The sequence below is a fragment of the Zingiber officinale genome, chromosome 3B (assembly GCF_018446385.1).
Source record: "Zingiber officinale cultivar Zhangliang chromosome 3B, Zo_v1.1, whole genome shotgun sequence".
Lineage (NCBI taxonomy): Eukaryota > Viridiplantae > Streptophyta > Magnoliopsida > Zingiberales > Zingiberaceae > Zingiber > Zingiber officinale.
This window is the reverse complement of record NC_055991.1, coordinates 49,887,540-49,907,566: the sequence shown is the minus strand read 5'-3', so window position 1 is coordinate 49,907,566 and position 20,027 is coordinate 49,887,540. Positions and strand designations below refer to the sequence as shown.

Here is a 20,027-nt window from a genome sequence, read left to right as displayed (position 1 = left end):
TCAAGTTCATCTGGAAGCCAAAACTAATTCTTCTTCTCGGTCCCTGCTGTAGCCTCTATAAAGCCTCGCGTTCACCCGTTTTGATTTTCCTTCTTACCCAAATGAGGGGCTGACCACATCCTTGCTTGGTGCCAAGCAAGGGGTCGGCCAAGCCCTCTTAGTGCCCAAGATGTGGGCCGACCAAGACATGCTTGGTGCCCAAGTATGGGGCCGACCATACAAGAAGCGAAAAGGAAGTTTTGTTGAAAATAAAATTTTGATAAAATCTTTCCTTTTATAGCTTTCTTCAATGGATTAAAAGAGATATTTTAATTTTGTTAAAATATTTTCTTTTTGTAGTTATCTATAATGGTTAAAAGAGAGATTTTAATTTTGTTAAAATCTTTCCTTTTGTAACATACCATTATAGGAATAAAAGGAAGTTTTTTTTTTAAAATAAAATTTTGTTATAATCTTTCCTTTTATAGCTATTTACAATGGTTTAAAAGAGAGATTTTAATTTTGTTAAAATCTTTCCTTTTTTGTAACCATCTACAATAGCAAATAAAAGGAAATTTTATTAAAAACTTTCCTTATTAGCTGCTAGCAAAGATTATAAAAGATGAGGAAGGAGGTGCCCAAAAACTAACACAACCTAAGGCTCCTCTTTTATTCTCTTGTGTGGTTGGCCCTTCTTCTATCTTCTTCTATTGTCTTCTTTCCCTAAAGGTCGGCAGCATCCATCCTTTCTTCTTCATTAGGGTCACCGCCCCTTTGGAGAAGACTCTACCTTGGTGGTCGATTGCTTGGAGGAGAAGAAGGAGGAGGAGGAGGAGGCCTCTTCACTTTGTATTCTTTGGTGGCCGAAAGCTTGGAAAAGAAAGAGAAGGTCGGGTGTCTTCGTCTTGGTAGATTATCTCCCACACGACATCCAAGAAGAGGAGAGGAATACAGCAGAAGATCAAGATGTCTTTAGCTTCAAGGAAAGATACAACTAGTTCTTTATTCTGCTGCGAACTAGTTTAGTTTTTCTTTGTATGGATCCTGAAATACCAACACAAGAGGCTAGCGATTTTGTGTCTCGATTTTGTGCTTCAATTTTGTGTTTCGATCTTGTGCTTCGATTGAGGTCTCTTTAGTTAAACCTAAGGTTTACTATGAGGAGTTTAAATATTCAATTTATTTAAAAGGCTTTGTCTAGGAAGTGGTGGATGATCCCATAACCAAGAAGGTCGAGTGCCTCGTCAATGACCTGGAAGCCAATCCTTGAAATAGATATTTAATCAACTTCTGTAATATGCTTTAACTTCTGAAGAACACATGAGTTGAATTTGGAGTAAAAATGTTAAGTTTCGTTTCCAATCCAAGTTCAACTTTGTAGAACACATGGTTTGAACTTGGAGTAAAAATGTTAAGTTTCATTTACAATCCAAGTTTAAGAACACATGGGTTTCTAGGAAAAGTTCTGTGCTTGTACAAATTTTTATACAGAGGAAATAGAATGGAATTCCGAGTAGCACCCAACACAACCAGCCATCAGCCACCGGGAGGACCCCGAGCCGAAGGGGCATGGTTACACCAGGAAGCAAGGCCTCATGTAGTTCAGGACATGGCCATCGAGCGTCCAAAATCGAAAGAAAAGTTATGGACCCTTATATTCTGTTCTTTCCACCAGTCAACAACTCACAACACGCGTGACTATCATGGATTCAACTCGGTCGCCCAACCGACGCCCAGAAGTTACCGCCGTCGGTCTCCCTCTCCTGACTGGCGACACAGGCACCACGATGTCGAACGATGAGAGGAAGTAAGGAGATCATCACAGTAGCCCCATCGAAGAAGCACCGAGCCCGACCGAGCCACACAGGAGCGAAGCAGACCGTCCGCTTGGGAGGAGGAAAACAGGAGCAACATGGCACGAGGCAAGATCAACATTATAGCTGGTGGGCCGACCAGCGGATACTCCAATCGAGCCCGAAAATCATACACTCGGCGACTGGAGATCCACGTCGTTGGCTGCAGCCGGGAGAATGCGAGCGGGCCCGAGATCACCTTCGACCTAGGGATCTTAAAGGAGTTGAAGTGTCGCACGACGATGCCCTCATTATCTAAGTGGTAATTGCAAACTATACCATTCACCGTGTATTCATTGACACAGGCAACTCGGTCAGTATCATCTTCAAGAAGGTGTTTGATGAAATCCAAATCGATCGGGGCAAGCTGCTACCGATGACAACCTCACTGTACGGGTTCACCGGCAATGAAGTTCAGTCGATCGACCAAATCAAGCTAGCCATATCACTTGGAGAGGAGCCACTCCGAAGGACGAGGGCCATGAATTTCATCGTGGTAGACACCGCCTTAGCCTACAATGTCATTTTGGGCCGACCGACCCTCAATGAATTCAAAGCAGTCGTCTCAACCTTCTGCCAGAAAATCAAATTCCCGGTAAAAGATCGGATAGGAAAAGTAAAGGGTGATCAGTTGGCCGCTCAGTGATGCTACATCAAGATGATCAAGACGGAGGCCAAGTCCGCCCAGAAGACTCCCCGGCTAGAGGTTAGCACCATAACTGAAAAACCTCCTACTTTGATTTACGAAGAGAAGGAAGGGGTGGAGATCCACCCAAGCCGAGCGAAAGCTACTACCTTCATAGTTGTCGATCTGAAGGCCGAGCAGAAAGTCGAGCTAATCGAATGTCTCCAGCGGAACCACGATGTCTTAGCATGGTTGACACACAAGCTCCCTGGGATCTCTACTAAAGTTGCGCAGCATGAACTCCATATCCAACCAGACGCTTGGCCAATGAAGCAGAGGAAAAGAGACTTCAGTGTCGAACAGAATGTAATCATCCGAGTAGAGATAGAAAAGCTCCTGGAAGCTGGCCACATCCGAGAGGTTCAATTTCCAAGCTGGCTTGCAAATGTGGTGCTGGTCTCCAAGCCTAGGAATAAGTGGAGAATCTGCATAGACTTCAGAGACCTCAATAAGGCATGCCTGAAGGACTATTATTGTCTGTCCCGGATCAATCAAATGGTAGATTCGACTGCTGGGTGTGAGTTGATATGCATGTGGGATGCTTACCAAGGGTATCATCTGTTGGTCCCTTTGAAAGCCGGCAAGAGGGGAGGGGTGAATTGCCCTAAAAATAAATCTAACCTTTCTCGGATTTTCATCTATATAACAAACACTTGTAATAAAAAAACAGAGACTAATTAAAAGAAAATAGACACAAGGGATTTACTTGGTTTGCAATCAGAAGATTGCTAATCCAAGACGAATACGGCGTACTATCTGATGATCTCCTTCGGGCAGAGTAGCCTCTTTACAACGTTGACAGTACAGACAGAAAAGTAAAGCACAGAGAAACTGATTACAAGTGAAGTAAATAAACTGTGTAAATCAGTGTTATATTTATAGCATTGTTCGGGGTGCCCCGAAGGGTTCCGGGTGCCCTGGGGGGATAAAACTTTATCCCCCAAGGTTTAGATCGACTCAAACCTCGATCTGGTCAAAATCCACTTTTGGGCGCCCGGAATGGATCTGGGCGCCCGGAGCACTTAAGTCAACCAAGTTGACTTTTTGTGGTCCGATTCCACTGCTCCGGTTTAGCTCGTCTCGGTCTGGGTCTTCTGTTCCAGCTCCGCTAGTTTGGGTGATCTCGGCCATCCGGAATAGGGCTCACCCGAACCCAAGTTCCGGCCTTCTCCTCGAGCAGCCTTCCTTCCCGATTTCTTGTCACTCGAACGTCGTGTACGTTCTTCTTGTCCACCGGTGTACTCTTCCACGGTCACCTCATCCCTCGGATGCACCGAGCCCGTTGGCTCTCTCCCTGTGTCGTCCTTCTCGTTAGACGCGTCTTCCGCTCGACTTCCTGTGTTCCTAAGCTCCTGCACACTTAGACACAAGGGTTAGACAAAACAGGACCTAACTTAACTTGTTTGATCACATCAAAACTCTTTGGGGTTCCAAAAATCTCCCCCTTTTTGATGCGAGCAACCCAAGTTAAGCTAGGGTAAACATATGTAATAAAAATAATTAATTTGCAAATAAGTTCAAAAGATTTTTCAATTTAAAGAATGTATACCTCCCCCTACACTTAACATTCTTCTCCCCCTTTGATCACATAAAAATGGGGTTCCTTTTAACAAGTTTAAGGTAAATTCTAACTTAAAAGAAATTTCAAAGTGTTTGACAAACATAATTTTTAAGTTTCAAACATAATTCAGAATTTAGAAGAAATTTTCATAAGTAAAAAAATATTTTTGAATATGTTTTCTAGAACAAATTAAATAACTCTTTTAAAGCACTAAGTGATTTAAATTAATACTTTTTCAGTCAGTCAATTAAACTTTTCATTTTGATACTTGGCTTTCAGGCAGTGGCGAGGCACTAGGCCTTCTTGGTTATTGAAGCAACAACCACTTTCTAGACAAAGCCGCATAAAGAAATTACATGTTTAATTCTTGTGCTGAAAATGCTAAGTCTAATTTTGATTTTTAAATTAAGCAAGTTTTTGGAACCCAATAGAGGTTCCTTCCTATTGGGTTAATCAAGTATTTTCTAAGTACATAGGCTTTTGCTATTTTTCCGATTTAAATCTGGTGAAACCTATAGTACCAGATTAGTCCTCTAAAATTTTTAAAACTAGAAATATTTGAACAGGTAGAGTTTTTTAATCTTTCTATTTCTTCTTTTAATTTTTCATTTTCAAGTTTAATCTTATCAAAATCCTCTAATAGATATGATTTTGCTAAAGTTCTTTTTATTTCTAAGTTTTCATTTTTTAATTCAGTATTTTTACCTTTTAATTTGTACATAGACTTAGTCATAGCCTTAACACCAAAATAAAGTTGATTAGGAGGTAAGAGACATACCTCACTTACCATATCAGACTTGTAGCCTGACTCTCCCCCTTCTTCGCTGCATTCATTCGACGTCCCTCCCCCTTCATCGATGCTGGGTTCTAATGTACTTTGTCCTTCATAGCTTGCCATCAGTGTTATCCCGGCATTTTCTTGAATCTTGGACTCAGATGATGAACTATCATCTCAAGTTGCTTTTAGATTCTTGTGCTTCTTGGGTATCTTGACTTTGTCCTTCTTTAGTTTTGGGCAGTCTTCTTTTAAGTGTCCTTCCTTTTGACACTGGTAGGAACACATCCTTCTTCTATTTCTTGGATTCTTTTTATTCTGCATTTCTTTAAATTTATTAGATCTAAAAAACTTTTTAAAATTTCTTACCATATATGCTTCCTGATCCTCTTCTGAATCTGACTCGGGTTCATCCTTCTTGGTTGCGTTTAGTGCGATCATCTGACTTGATTCCTTTGTTGTCCCTGCACACCTGGTTTCATGTAATTCAAGAGTAGAGAACAATTCTTCTAAAGTACTTACCTCCAGATCTTTTGAAATATAGTAGGCGTCGACGATTGATGTCCATTCTGGAGTTCTCAGAAACGCATTGAATGCGTAGCGTATGGTGTCCCGGTTTGTTATCGTTTCACTGAGGTTCTCGAGACCAGTAATCAATTCCTTTACCTTCGCGTGTAGATCGGCTACCTTCTCACCTTTTTCCAGACGGATGTTCATCAGTCTGTTCCGAAGGATGTCTCTTCTTGCTAGCTTGGCTTCGGATGTTCCTTCGTGGAGCTCCAGGAACTTCTCCCAGAGTTCTTTGGCTGACGAGTAGCTTCCGATGCGGTTGACTTCTTGAGGCTGCAACACGCTCAGCAGGTGATATTCCAAAAGGTTGTTCGCTATGAAATCATTCTGCTCCTTCTTTGTCCACTGGCTCTCTTCTTTTTCTTCTCCATTCTGATTCTTCGGAGCTACAAAGCCATACTTTATAATTAACTGAATTTCAAAATCAGTTTTCAGGAATACCTCCATACGACGCTTCTAGTGTGCAAAGTCAACCTCGAATTTTGGTGGAACAATGCTTGGTCCAGCCATCTCGTTGCTTCGATCGGCGGTTAGTCCTCCTGAAGCGCCTTGCTCTGATACCACTTGTTGGTCCCTTTGGAGGCCGGTAAGAGAGGAGGGGTGAATTGCCCTGAAAAAATAAATCTAACCTTTCTTGGATTTTCAACTATATAACAAACACTTGTAATAAAAAAAACAAAGACTAATTAAAAGAAAACAGAGACAAGGGATTTACTTGGTTTGCAATCAGAAGATTACTAATCCAAGACGAATACGGCGCACTATCTGATGATCTCCTTCAGGTGGAGTAGCCTCTTTACAACGTTGACAGTACAGACAGAAAAGTAAAGCGCAGAGAAACTGATTACAAGTGAAGTAAATAAACTGTGCAAATTAGTGCTATATTTATAGCACTGTTCGGGGCGCCTCGAAGGGTTCCGAGTGACCTGGGGGGATAAAACTTTATCCCCCAATGTTTAGATCGAGTTAAACCTTGATCTGATCAAAATCCACTTACGGGCGCCCGGACCATTTAAGTCAACCCAGTTGACTTTTTGTGGTCCGATTCCACTGCTCCGGTTCAGCTCATCTCGGTCCGGGTCTTCTGTTCCGACTCCGCTAGCTTGGGTGATCTCGACCATCCAGAATAGGGCTCACCCGAACCCAAGTTTCGGCCTTCTCCTCGAGCAGCCTTCCTTCCCGGTTTCTCGTCCCTCGAACGTCGCGTAGATTCTTCTTGTCCACCGGTGTACTCTTTCGCGATCACCTCGTCCCTCGGACGCACTGAGCCCGTCGGCTCTCTCCCCATGTCGTCCTTCTCGTTAGCCACGTCTTCCACTCGACTTCCTGTGTTCCTAAGCTCTTAGACATTTAGTGTAACGACCCGACCCCTCGGCCCCTTGGGCGGCCCAACTGGCGAGTCATTTGGTGGCCCCTTGATGGTCCCTTGGGCAGCCCAACTGGCGGCCCATTTAGTGACCCCTTATGTCATCGACCAACGACCCTCGGCTGTGCCGTTACTCACTAGGTCTTCCCACCCCTGGCCAGTGGATTTTTTCCTTGCCTAAGATTCAAACTCTAGACCTCCAAGCTAAGTACTAGAGTTTATGAATCCTGGTAGCCAAGTGAGCGACACTCACTTGCGCCTTTTAATTGTAACGACCCGACCCCTCGGCCCCTTGGGCGGCCCAATTGGCGGCCCATTTGGTGGCCCCTTGGCGGTCCCTTCGGCGGCCCAACTGGTGACCCCTAATGTCGTCGACCGAGGGTCGTCGGTCGACGACATAAGGGGTCGCCAGTTGGGCCGCCTAAGGGACCTCCAAGGGGCTGCCAAATGGGCCGCCCAAGGGGCCGAGGGGTCGGGTCGTTACAATAAAAGACTCCTTTTTATTGTAATGACCAGACCCCTCGACCCCTTGGCTGACCCAACTAGCGGCCCCTTGGAGGTCCCTTGGGCGGCCCAACTGGCGACCCCTTATGTCATCGACCAACGACTCTCGGCCATCTCGTTACTCACTAGGACTTCCCACCCCTGGCCGGTGGATTTTTGCCTTCCCCAGGATTCGAACTCTAGACCTCCAAGCTAATTACTAGAGTTTATGAATCCTGGTAGCCAAGTGAGCGACACTCACTTGGCTACCTGGATTCATAAACTCTTGTACTTAGCCTTGAGGTCTAGAGTTCGAATCCTGGGGAAGGCAAAAATCCACTAGCCAGGGGTGGGAAGTCCTAGTGAGTAACGGCACGGCCGAGGGTCGTCGGTCGATGACATAAGGGGTCGCTAGTTGGGTCGCCCAAGGGACCGCCAAGGGGCCGTCAAATGGGCCACCAGTTGGGCCACCCAAGGGGCCGGGTTGTTACACTTAGACACAAGGGTTAGACAAAACAAGACCTAACTTAACTTGTTTGATCACATCAAAACTCTTTGGGGTTCTAACATCATCAAGTGTCGCTTGCCCAGGAAGACCAGGAGAATGTCAGCTTCATCACGACAGATGGAACTTACTGCTACAACGTCATGTCATTCGGCTTGAAGAATGCTAGCGCTAGCTATCAAGGATTGATGACCAAAGTCTTCTGGCGGTAGATCGGCCGCAACATGGAGGTATACATCGACGACATTCTCATCAAATCCCTCCAAGTGGCTGGTCTCTATGCCGATATCAAGGAGACGTGCTGGACGTTGAGGACATATGGGATCAAGTTAAATCCGAACAAGTGTCTGTTCGATGAAAGAAGCGGATGTTTCCTGGGCTACATAGTTACCGAGCGGGGCATTGAAGCGAACCTAAGCAAAGTGAAGGCACTGCAAGACATGACACCGCCCAGAAATTTGAAGGAAGCTCAGCACCTCACCGGGCGGATAACTGCCCTATCGTGGTTCATCTCTATGTTGTCCGACCGAATTCTGCCATTTTTCAATATACTGTGCCGAGCCACCAAATTTCAGTGGGACGAAGCGTGCGAGCAGGCATTCGGAGATCTTATAGAGTACCTCAACTCGTTGCCTGTACTCGCTAAGCCTATTGTCTGCGAGCCGCTTCATATTTATTTATCCTCAACCGAGCATGCGGTTGGTTCAGAATTAGTTAGGCAGAATGGTTATGAGCAACCCGTGTATTTTCTGATCCATATTTTAAAATATGCTGAGTCTCGCTACACCAGCCTTGAGAAATTAGCCTATGCACTGGTGCTCGCCACTCGGAGGCTCCGTCCATACTTTCTCACGCACACCATCATTGTGATGACCAATAGCCCGTTGGGAAGAGTCCTTCTTAACCCAGAGGCGTCCGGCCGGCTGATCAAATGGACGACGGAGCTCAGCGAGCTCGACATCCAGTATCAACCCCGAATGGCTATCAAAGCACAGTTCTTGCCGGATTTCGTCACGGAGGTGCAGAATCTTGAACCAGAGGTTGTCTGGAAGATATATGTAGATGGGTTGTTCACTCGGCAGGGGAGTGGGATTGGAATGCTGCTGATCTCCCCACAAGAAGAACATATGCAGTTGTCCGTTCGGCTAGACTATCAGGTGACCAATAATGAAGCTGAGTACGAGGCGCTCATAGCTGGCCTATAGGCCGCTCGGCACGTCGGAGCTATCCGAGTCATCATACACTCAGATTCATAGTTGGCCACTCAGCAACTGACCGGGACGTTCGAGATATGCAACAGGCATCTCAAGCTCTACGCAGAAGCCTTGAAAAAGTTGAAGCCCAACTTCCGGGAGGTAACCATATAGAAGATTCCCCGAGCAGAGAATCTAGCGGGGGACAAGTTGGCCAAACTAGTGGGGTCACTCTCGTCGATCGTATTAACACAGCTGAATGAGCAGGTATCTTTGATGGTGCACATCAATCGGATGGAGGGACTCACCTTCCCGAGCGACTAGAGGATTGCACTGATAGAATTTTTACGATTGGGAGCTACACCATTTGATCGGGAGGAAGCCCGGCTGCTTAGGAAAATGGCTAGTCGATTCACCCTGATCGAGGAATAGCTCTACAAGAAGACTTTCTCCCTCCCTTTGCTCAAGTGTGACCTGTTAGAGGACGCCGACTACATACTGCAAGAAGTACATCAAGGCTCATGTGGAGGGCATCCGGGTGGCCGGTTGTTGGCAAGGAAGATTATGTTGGCCGGATACTTTTGGCCAACCTTACAAGAAGACGCCTCTCGGATAGTTGTCACCTGCCTGTCCTGCCAGAAGTACCACAACCTCTCGGATCGCCCGACCGAAGAAATGAAGGATTTCACGGTATCATGCCTATTCGACCAATGGGGCATGGACATCGTGGGGTCCTTCCCTATGGTGGCCGGTCAGCGAAAGTTTCTTCTTATTGCAATGCAATACTTCTCCAAGTGGGTTGAAGCCGAGCCGCTGGCAAGAATAACTGAGTAGATGGTTCAGAAATTTATTTGGCGGCACATCATTTGTCGGTTCGGCATCCCACGCCGACTCGTCTCAGATAATGGGAGGCAGTTCGCTGGTCAGAAGCTCAAAGAGTGGTGTGAGGAGTACGGCATCCAGCAATCCTTCATCTCAATAGCATACCCTCAGAGCAATGGACAGACCGAGGTTGCCAATCGGGAGATATTGCAGATCCTATGCGTGCAGCTCAACCATATGGGAGGGAGTTGGGTAGACGAACTCCCCAACATGCTGTGGGTGATCTGCACGCCCCCCAAAGAAGGAACGGGAGAAACTCCCTTTCACTTGGTGTACGGCGGCGAAGCGGTTGTCCCCGTTGAACTTGGAGTAGAGTCTGACTAGATACAACACTATGATGAAGACAACGCTGAACAGAGACTCCTGGAGTTGGACTTGGTGGACGAAGCACGTGCTAAAGTCGCCGTCCAGCTAATGGCCTACTGACAGAGGATGAGGCAAAACAACAATCGAAGGGTGATCCCCAGATCATTTTAGGTCGGCGACTTTGTGTGGAAGAAGGTAAAGCCGGTCGGCGACGTCACCAAGCTGGAAGCCCCGTGGGTCTATCCCTTCAAGGTCATGGAGAAGCTCCACTTGGGTGCCTATTTACTTGGAGGATGAGGATGGAAGGTGACTCGAACTTCCATGGAGCGCGAACTATCTCCAGCCATATCGAGCCAGATGAGAGGTGCGCTGGTGTAATTAATGTATCTTCTATATCCCTGTGCCCTTTGAAGTGCAGGACTAAAATCAAAAGCAAATGTCTTCCAAATTCTTTATCGAATGGCAACTCAAACTGTCGAGCGGCGACGTTAAACTCAGGTCTCCACTGGCGATCGAGCGGCGACCTTAAACTTGAGTCTTCACCGACCGTTGAGCGGCAACGTTAAACCTAGGTCTCCATCGGTGGTCGAGCGGCGACCTTAAACCCGAGTCTTCACCGACCGTCGAGCGACGACGTTAAACCTAGGTCTCCACCGACAGTCGAGCGGCAACTTTAAACTCGAGTCTTCACCGACCGTCGAGTGGTGACCTTAAACCCAGGTCTCCACCGGCGGTCGAGCGGAGACCTTAAACCTGAGTCTTCATCAAATCGTCGAGTGATGACATTAAACTCAGGTCTCCATCAACGGTCAAGCGGCGACCTTAAACCCAAGAGATAAAACCTGATAAATTCTTGAGGTCGAATGGTGGCTTAAACCCGCGAGGGGGTCGTCCATTCGAGATTATATAACTAATGACTACCCCCAGTCGGGAAGACTGCGCGTAAATTTGGAAAAGGGAAGCATCACTACAACGAGTAAGCATGCATTTCATTAACAGAAAGAGCACTGCCGAACGAAGGGGATACATTCAAGACTTACAAAAAAAAATTTCCCTACAAACTCCTCGCTCACTCAATGTACTCAAAAGCTTCGTCAGGAATAGAGTCGAGGAGCTAGATGTGGTTAACGACACCATAGGACAGGGCTTCAGAGAGGAGGCCATTCATCCTCAGTTGGTTTATCATCGCGTCAATGGCTAACTCAAACGACCGGACGATCAGCTTGACTGCCTTGTCAAGGAACTCGTCCGAGCGGAGGTATGCCCACTTCATGGTCTCGAAGCGGTTCAGCTCGTTCGCCTGGAAAGTTACCAGAGAAGAGCGGGCGGTCTCTAGAGCTTCTTCGAGGGTCTTCAGCTGACCGTGGAGAGAAGCCACATCGGACGATCGGTCGTCTCGTTCGGCGACCAGGTTGTCTTCAACCCCCTTGAGCTTCTTAGCTAGATTCTGAGCATCCTGGTTTTTCAATTCCAGGTCGACTATAGCTCGGTTCTTTCTGTTGGTGGCCAGCTCGATCTTGTGGTCGTATGTTTTTATTTGTGACTCGAGCTAGCCCAACATAATGGCTTGATCGGTGGACTTCTTTCACTCGGCCTCCAGAAGTTTGCTGGTTTTGGCCAGGTAGGCCTGCAGTTCGGCAATCGAGGGCCCCAGGGATGAGGATGCTCTACTAGAAATCTTGAGCTTCTTGAGCTCATCCTCCACCAGTGCCAAGCGCTGGAACATCGCCATGCTCTCCACCCAGTACTGCCACATAACCGAAGAATGTTAAGGCTGAGCGGAGGTAAAATCATGAATAGATAATTGCATACATATCCCGGTGGATATTTGCATATGGTTGTCGGCAAGCAGCCTTGGAGGCATAGTTGTAGCACGTGCACGGGCCTTCTCCCAGACCTTGGCGAGCGGCCCGTGAATGAGTATCTGATGTTCCAGAGTTCACGGTTGATCGCCGGCCGCCAAATACTCCTCCGTCGGGAGGTGGAGGATTGTCGTTACGGAGCGCCGACTGGTTGGCGCTGACTGAGAAGAAGCTGTCGTGCTAGAAGTTTGGGAGGTCGAGGTCGGAAGGATGCCGGATCGTAAGACCCTTCGCCGAACTAGAGGAAGAGAGGCGAGTGCTTGTACTGCGATCAGTTTGGGCGGTAGATCGACAAACGAGGGGGTCTAATCGGAGGAAATGACTTCGACTATCTCGGGAATGACCGGAGAGGAGGTGCCACCCCGCTCGGGAGAATGCACCACTGAGGTAGCTGAATGGGACGGGGTGGTCGTGCGGCGTCTCTTGCGCGTGAGTAAAGGAACCTCACCAGAAGACCCTGAGCCCTCAACTTAGGTGGCAAGTTGCGAGTCAGGAGGGAGTGGGTCCACAGTCGGTTCAGTGTGGGGCGTCCGATCGGCAGCGCCTTCTACTTCAGTTGACAGCGCCTCGCTCTCGCCTTCATGGGAGCCAACCGGAGTTAGGCCAAGGCTCACCATCTCTTTCACCGCAGCTGCCTTGATCTCAGCTTGTTTGAGCTTCATTAAACTGGCCGCCCGAGCACGCATCATGATGTCGGCTGCAAAAGAAGGAAAGAATCAGTTAGACTCAAGGGAAGAAGGTCGAGAAATTTCATACCTATACTGCTCGGGAGCTTCACTCGGATCGGGCTCAGCCCGAACATGTACATAATGCCCTCCGACAGTAGCTTGTTGATGTTAAATTTCTGGCTGGATAACATGTTCGCCGCGTGAAGGTATTCTGGTCGGGTCTTGTACTTCTTCAAATCAGCTTGAGGTGGAAGCCCGACCTGCTAGGTTGTGCGAAAGCTCGGCCACTCGGGGAGTCTCAAGAAAAAGAAATACTCCTTCCAGTGCTTATTAGAGGTAGGCATTTTGTCAAAAAAGATCAGGCTGACCCGAGACTAGAAGAGGTAGGTGCCCAGTTCGGACTGCTTGGGATAATAGAAGTCATGAAACACTAGTGGAGTAAGTGGGATGTCGTGCAACCGGAACAACACAACAACACCACACAGAAGATGGAAGGAATTAGGGACGAGCTGGGGGAGCAGGACAAGGAAATAATTACAAACTTCTATTATGAATGGGTGGATCAGAAATCAGAGACTAGCCACGAATTGGTCTCTGAATAGGTAGATCGTGTCGATCGGCGGGTCGTTCGGCCAATCGGATGGAGAAGCCAAGATAATTTCATGGTCAGAGGGAATGTCGAAGGCATTTATGAGGTTCGTCGTGTCGCCCGCATCGAACCGGGTTTCCATGGTGGTGTACCACAGGGTGAGAGCAAGGTCCGATGGCTGCGATGAACTAGCCATCACCGGAAAATAAGATAACAGGGAGGTGGATGGAAAAGGGGACGGGAAAACACCAAAGCAGAAGCGAGAAAATAGCGGAAAGAAAAGAACCAAGCAGGCGTAAGATCGAAGAGTTTACAAAAGGGGACCGATAAGGGGAGAAGCCGAGGTTCATCGGAGCACTAGACACGAGCAGTATCGCCAGAGTGCATGAAGAAGATGCTAGTGACATAATAGGAGCCGACACTGCGGCTTTATAAAGATGGGGTTCGGTCGATCAGAGTCGTCCGATTTAGGGCACAGAATTCAAAGTATAGATCTAGCCGTTGAATTTGAACCATCGAACGTCACATCACCCCTGTCACTTTGATCGTACGGTGATGGCAGTAGTGCCACGTGGTGTTCTCTTACAGGAAGGCATTTAATGAGCACCCTTAATGGGCGCGACCACGTGCTTAGCCTTAATGGGGAGGATTTGCACGAGTTCTGAGGTGATTCGAGTGATGTCATCATTGACCGCCCGCCTCGCGCCCCTCTGGGAACACTGAGGGAAAAATCTCCCAAGTACAAATTCTCACAGCGCTGATCGGCACAGGAAGATCAGTCCTTCACGGGTCGTTCGGGATCCAACCAGTATACTGGGAGATCGGATACCAGCACTACAAGAATTTCTGGATTTAACCACACCTAGTAGACAACAGTTTTTCAAAAAATTATTGTCTTTTTTCCATTTAACAACAGTTTTATTGAAAACTGTTGTTGTTCATCATAATATTTTTTAAATAACAACAGTTTTTCAAAACACTGTTGTCTAATGTGTGTCAAAGACAACGGTTTTAAAAAACTATTATCTTTTAGTGTTGCTTATGTGATAATATACAACAGTTTTATTAAACTGTTGTCTATTGAATGTTGTTGAATCCTAAAAACACAACAATTTTTTAACTTCATGAAAAAAACCTAAAACCCATTTCTCTGTGACTCTTCCAACGAACAAAAACCTATCTCCGACTCCTCCTTCGCGACTCCTCCGCGAAAGACGCTCCTCCTCCAAATTTGACTTTATTTGGAGGTCAAATGATGGAGATCAAGCAGAATTAATATGAGCCATTGATCCAGATCAAAAGAAATCTTCCTCCTTCATTCAGATCTAAGTCATCCAACCACTACTAGAAATAAGGCCTATTATGACATTTTCTTAGTGACAGTTAATTTTAAATGTCAATATAAATATTTTTTAATGACACTTAGTAAAATCATATTATTTATAAAAAAATTATTTTATTAGATCACCTATCATGACAAAATTTATAAATGTCATTAGAATTTAAACCAACCTATTTATTTTCACTAACCTAGACTCCTCTTTCCTTGCCGTCGTTCCTTTTCTCTTCAAATCCCTACCTTTTCTCTTCGCAGCTTCTTCCCTCTCCGCCGCAAGCAGGGAGCCGCGAACAGGGAGGATCTCTTCTTCCCTCTCCGTAGTGACTAGGGAGGATCTCTCCTTCTCTCTCACTGGTTTTATTTCTCTCCGCAAGTTGATCCTCAAACCCTAGCCAAAATGGTGATCTCTAATTGAAGATCCAAGCGTAATTCTACGATGTGGCACTTCTTCCTCCTCATCATTGGCATCTTTCCTATGGCATTCTTTATCCTCCTCCCTTCCACCACCACAGTACCGGTGGTGGCCGATATTGAGTAGAATTCGTCATCTTCGGCCTCTGATCTGTACTAACCTAGCCTCTATTTTTCATGTAGATCGATGTTGACCCTCCGATCAAACCTCTTAAACACGCGAGCGGAGTTGATACTGAAGTAGGTGGAGACCACGCCGTCGTTGCCTCTGCCTACATCTCATACGCGCGTCGTCTCAATCTAGAGTGCTCAAAGTAGATGCGGGTCTTCTCTGAGTTAGTTCGCAACCTCTCCCTTCTCCTCAGTGTCTCCTTTTTTCGCTTGAACCATTTAAGTTTTTACTTGCCTGAGATGTACATAAAATTGCACAAAATTCTATTCTTGGATGATGATATTGTGTTGCAGCGGGATCTCACAGCATTGTGGAAAATTGATATGGATGGGAAAGTGAACGAAGCAGTTGAGATATGCTTTGGGTCTTTTCACCGTTATGCACAATATATGAATTTCTCACACCCCTTGATCAAGGAGAAGTTTGAACTTGATGCGTGGAGGAAGGGAAAATGCATTGAAGCAGAATCTTGTAAGTTACCAACTTTCTAGTGGTATCATTTGCAAAATTACATTTGTTGTTTTACTAAAGAAATTATTGTCAGATGACTATAACTTTATTTTGAGTTGACATATTCTATGAGAAACATTGACTATTATACAACATGTCATATATATGAATTGGTTTGATACCATTTAGTTTTGTCATCACTTTTATTGTATTATCACACAGTTTATATTTTTTCTCTCTATTCAAGAAGATGATGACATATAGATTTGCTAATTTAATTTTGATGTAAAAATTTTGTTCTAAATTTCCTTTCATTTTTGCATCTTTGAAATATTATGGATTTGCAGAAAGATGCTCAAATATTTGTGTCAGTTTAATGCAATGATGTAATATGATCCTTTTTGCTGCTAGAGTATTTGGGCACGCATAGAATGCATTTACTACAAACTGAGATTTTTAGGATTTTATCTAGCTTCTCTTCCTCTTTATCTTTTCTTGTATTTGCATGTATATTGGTTGAGTTAGTGAAATACCATTATCAGAACGAGTTAAGTATGAGGTAATAATTTATAATTAATTTAATGATCTTACTATTTTACTTGCTTGATCTTCAATTAAAAAATAATTGACCACTATGTTTTATCTTCAGCTTGGTCTTTGAAATGGAAATTGAGTCTTTTTACTGCATGTTTTCCTTTTTGGTGCTAAATATCTTCCATCTTGAAGTATTCATCTTTTTTACAGTTAGTTTGCTCGAGAAGGGGCATGTTTGCATTGTTTTACTAAAGAAAATCATTTTGATAAAATGGAAAACTAAATATAACATTTTTGAGGCAACAACTACCAACAATGACTTGCATACATAGTTCTTTCAATCTATCAATGTGCTTACCATATTGTGATACTAACATTTATATTAACAGCTAAACACGGAATTGTTTGCCTTATGTATTTTCTATGTAGTTTAAAAAATTTAACCTACTATAATCCTTGCTCCATCTTTGCTAATATTCTTATTAACATAAAACTAAATATTTTAGGAAAAAAAGGGAAGCCTTCAACCTATCCGAACATAGACTTTTTTTCAATGTATCATTCAAATATACTAGGAAAGAGATTGTTGCATAACTTTTTTGCCGATATGATGCCTTATTAGCTTTTACTACCGCTATTCCATTAACATTTAATTTGATAATGATTACTAAAACACTTGCTATTGTTGCAGAATGAAAATTGAACACTATGAAAATTAGGTACACTTTCACTGGGATTGATCATAATCTACTCGACAACCACGTGACTAGAAATATATCTCAAGGATTTTTGTGAACTTGTCAATCCTCTACCACCATTTGACTAGAAAGGCTAATATGATAGCTTGGACTTATCATCTGGAGGTTGCACTTGAAGGAATGATAGTTTGGCCTTTTCATCTGGTATGTTTTTAATTTTTTAGTGAAATATTATTAAGTTTTTATATTTATTGTGTTATTAAAATTTTAAACAAATATGAAATGTATTTGCAGTTGACAATAAGAGAAAACTACTATTAGTGCATATGGAATGATACTTCATCTATTTCTCGTTTGGTATGATATTCAATCTTTTAAATTATTTTTGTTAATTTATATTTTCATTGTTTATTTTACTTACACAAGTAAATGCATTGTATTTGTAGGTGGCAAGTACTTGGATTTTGCTTATAATATGATGGTTGAAGATTATTCATATTAAATTAGTTGAGTTTTTATTGTACAATACTTTGTTTGTTCTAAAACTTAATGTTTTGAGTTCATTTTATTAGTATTTAGTTAGTTTTGGAGGTCAACACTATTACTAATACTAATTTGTGTTGATATTACAATAACTTAATGTCATGTATTGTAATCCACGATGTTGCTTAGGAGTAAACATTGCTTTATTTACAAAGTTCATTGCAACAAGTGGTCGCCATAAGGTACTGACTGCCAACAAATAGAATTGTGGGGACAACTACTTAAAATGTTATGCCAAGTAGATTTTTAATGTTTCTTTTAATTTAGAGTATATCACAATGAAAAAAATAACAAACCTTGTTAGCTAGTTTTTGTTATATACTTTGCAAACTCTAAAGCTCTATATTACTGGAGACTAGCTAGACTTGTTGTTGTTGAATTGGATTAAAATCATATGATTTTTATTTTCACATGAAGTAAAAGGGTGTTTAGAAGATGCACAAGTAGAGAAGATTTGATCCAACAAAACAAGATACTTTGGCATATATATGTGTGATATATTGTTATGGGTACTATTTAGTTTTGTAAACTTCGATGTTTGGATGTTGATGTTTGGTACTTTAATGATGTTTGGATTGTAGGTTCTTGATCAATGATATTTTGTAGATAACTTGAACTGAAATTGAGGTATGCAGTAATTTTAGTTTGTGCCTAGAAAGAAGTATTGTTATCATATTCAATTGTGTACAGCGTCTTTGTCATCATTATCTTTATGTCATTTACTCTTGGGAAATGACTTAACTTGCAATCATATGCTATTTACCTCAGGGAAAAGATAATGACGATACCTAGAAAGGAGAAGAAAAGAAAAGCTAGGAGGGAGGAGAAAGCAGAAAATGCTGCAGTTCTCGATATGGTGTTTAGAAGATGCACAGGGTGTTTAGAAGATGCACAGGTAGAGAAGATTTGATCCAACAAAACAAGATATTTTGGACTTCATATATATGTGTGATATATTGTTATGGGTACTATTTAGTTTTGTAAACTTTTGTGATGTTTGGATGTTGATGTTTGGTACTTTAATGATGTTTGGATGATGATGTTTGGTACTTTAATGAAATTTGCACTGGATGATGATGTTTGGATTGTAGATTTTTTATTAATGATATTTTGTAGATATATTATTTAAATAAAATAATGGTTATAAAATGATGGAAAAGATTCAGTTTTTTATTTATTGTCAAAATGTTGTATATTGTACCCAAAGACATCAGTTTAAATATGTGAAACTGTTGTCAATGGCGTTAAAAGACAACGGTGAAAAATCATTGTCAAACTGATGTTAAATAACATTGATGGCTAAAAAGACAACGATTTTTAACCGTTGTCATTGGCTAAAAAGACAATGGTTTTTAACCGTTGTCGTAGACAGTTCAAAACTGTTGTTGAAGAGCATATTATTAAAGGAATACGCTCAAAGACAACGGTGAACAACTGTTGTCGTTGAATAAAAAGAAAACGATTTTTTACCGTTGTAAAACTGTTGTCTTTGTCTTCAAAGACAACGGTTAAAAACTGTTGTCTTTGAGCACCCCCTTTAACAACACAGCCTTTAACAATAGTCCGAAAGGGGCTACGACAACGGTGAAAAACCGTTGTTGTAAGGCTTTTTTCTTGTAGTGCAGACTACTTGTCTAGTCAGTCGGACTTGCAGCCTCCTTTGACTAGACTTGAGGGGAAGGCACGTGATCCAGTGGTAAGGTGGGGCCCACCCGGGAGAAGGTCATGACCATGTGGAAGGTCAAGATCAAGGCAGTCAACGTTCCTGGATCATCGTCTGACCGGATGCCCTACTCGTCAGGTCGGATCAAGGAATTGCTGGACCAACATCACTACGGTTCGGCCAGGCACCAAGCTTCCGACACTTAGAGAAGTCCATTGCCGAAGCGTGTGCCGAGCGGTCGTCTCGCTCGGACTCTCACTAGGTAAACGCAGAGACACGACTCCCTCGTTCGGCAACAGGGGTCAGATCAGGTGAATAGCGGCTGAGCGGTCTTCCTGCCCGACCCTAGAGACGAGACGACCAGCCGAGTGTCTCTTCCACTCGGCCCCTAAGAAGAGTAGCCATCTGACATATACGGACCGACTGAGGAGCTCTCCCACTCGGCACTCTCCCGTTCAGACCAGTAACAGACAAAGGGAGCAACTGGAAATATCTTCCTAGGAACCAGTGTCGCCGACAAGCGGCATGGCTGGCGGCATGGTCAAACAGAGAATCGTATGGTGGAAGCTTCCACTATCACGTCAGGGATATGCTCGGGCTGTTAAGTTATGGCATCAGGCATGCATTTCTGACACATCTTTTCAAGGTATGCCTTGAGGAGTGTGCATGCCTTGGGAAGCATGTATGCGTATCCTTGGAGCCCTATATAAGGACCTCAGGGGCTTCGACGGAGGTATGTTCATTATACTATAGCTACAGTTACGCTGTCGCTTTCATTTCTTTGCTTGCTTGCTTGCTGCTTCGCCGGAGATCTGACTTGAGCGTCGGAGAGTCATCGTCGAGGAACCACTCCCTGGCTCGGCACTGATGCTTCTGTGCTTGCAGGCTAGTCTCGTCGGAGGTCTACGCATGGTCAACAGGAGTGTCACATCCCCAGAAT

At 44.0% G+C, this 20,027-nt stretch overlaps 1 long non-coding RNA gene across 1 annotated transcript; it reads left to right on the top strand.

Moving 5' to 3' along the window:
- Positions 1 to 15,343: 15,343 nt before the first annotated feature.
- LOC121968280 lies at positions 15,344 to 17,076 on the top strand. The gene is made up of 3 exons (XR_006108042.1): positions 15,344 to 15,362; positions 15,493 to 15,670; positions 16,875 to 17,076. It is a non-coding gene; the product is annotated as an uncharacterized LOC121968280 (long non-coding RNA).
- Positions 17,077 to 20,027: the final 2,951 nt, after the last annotated feature.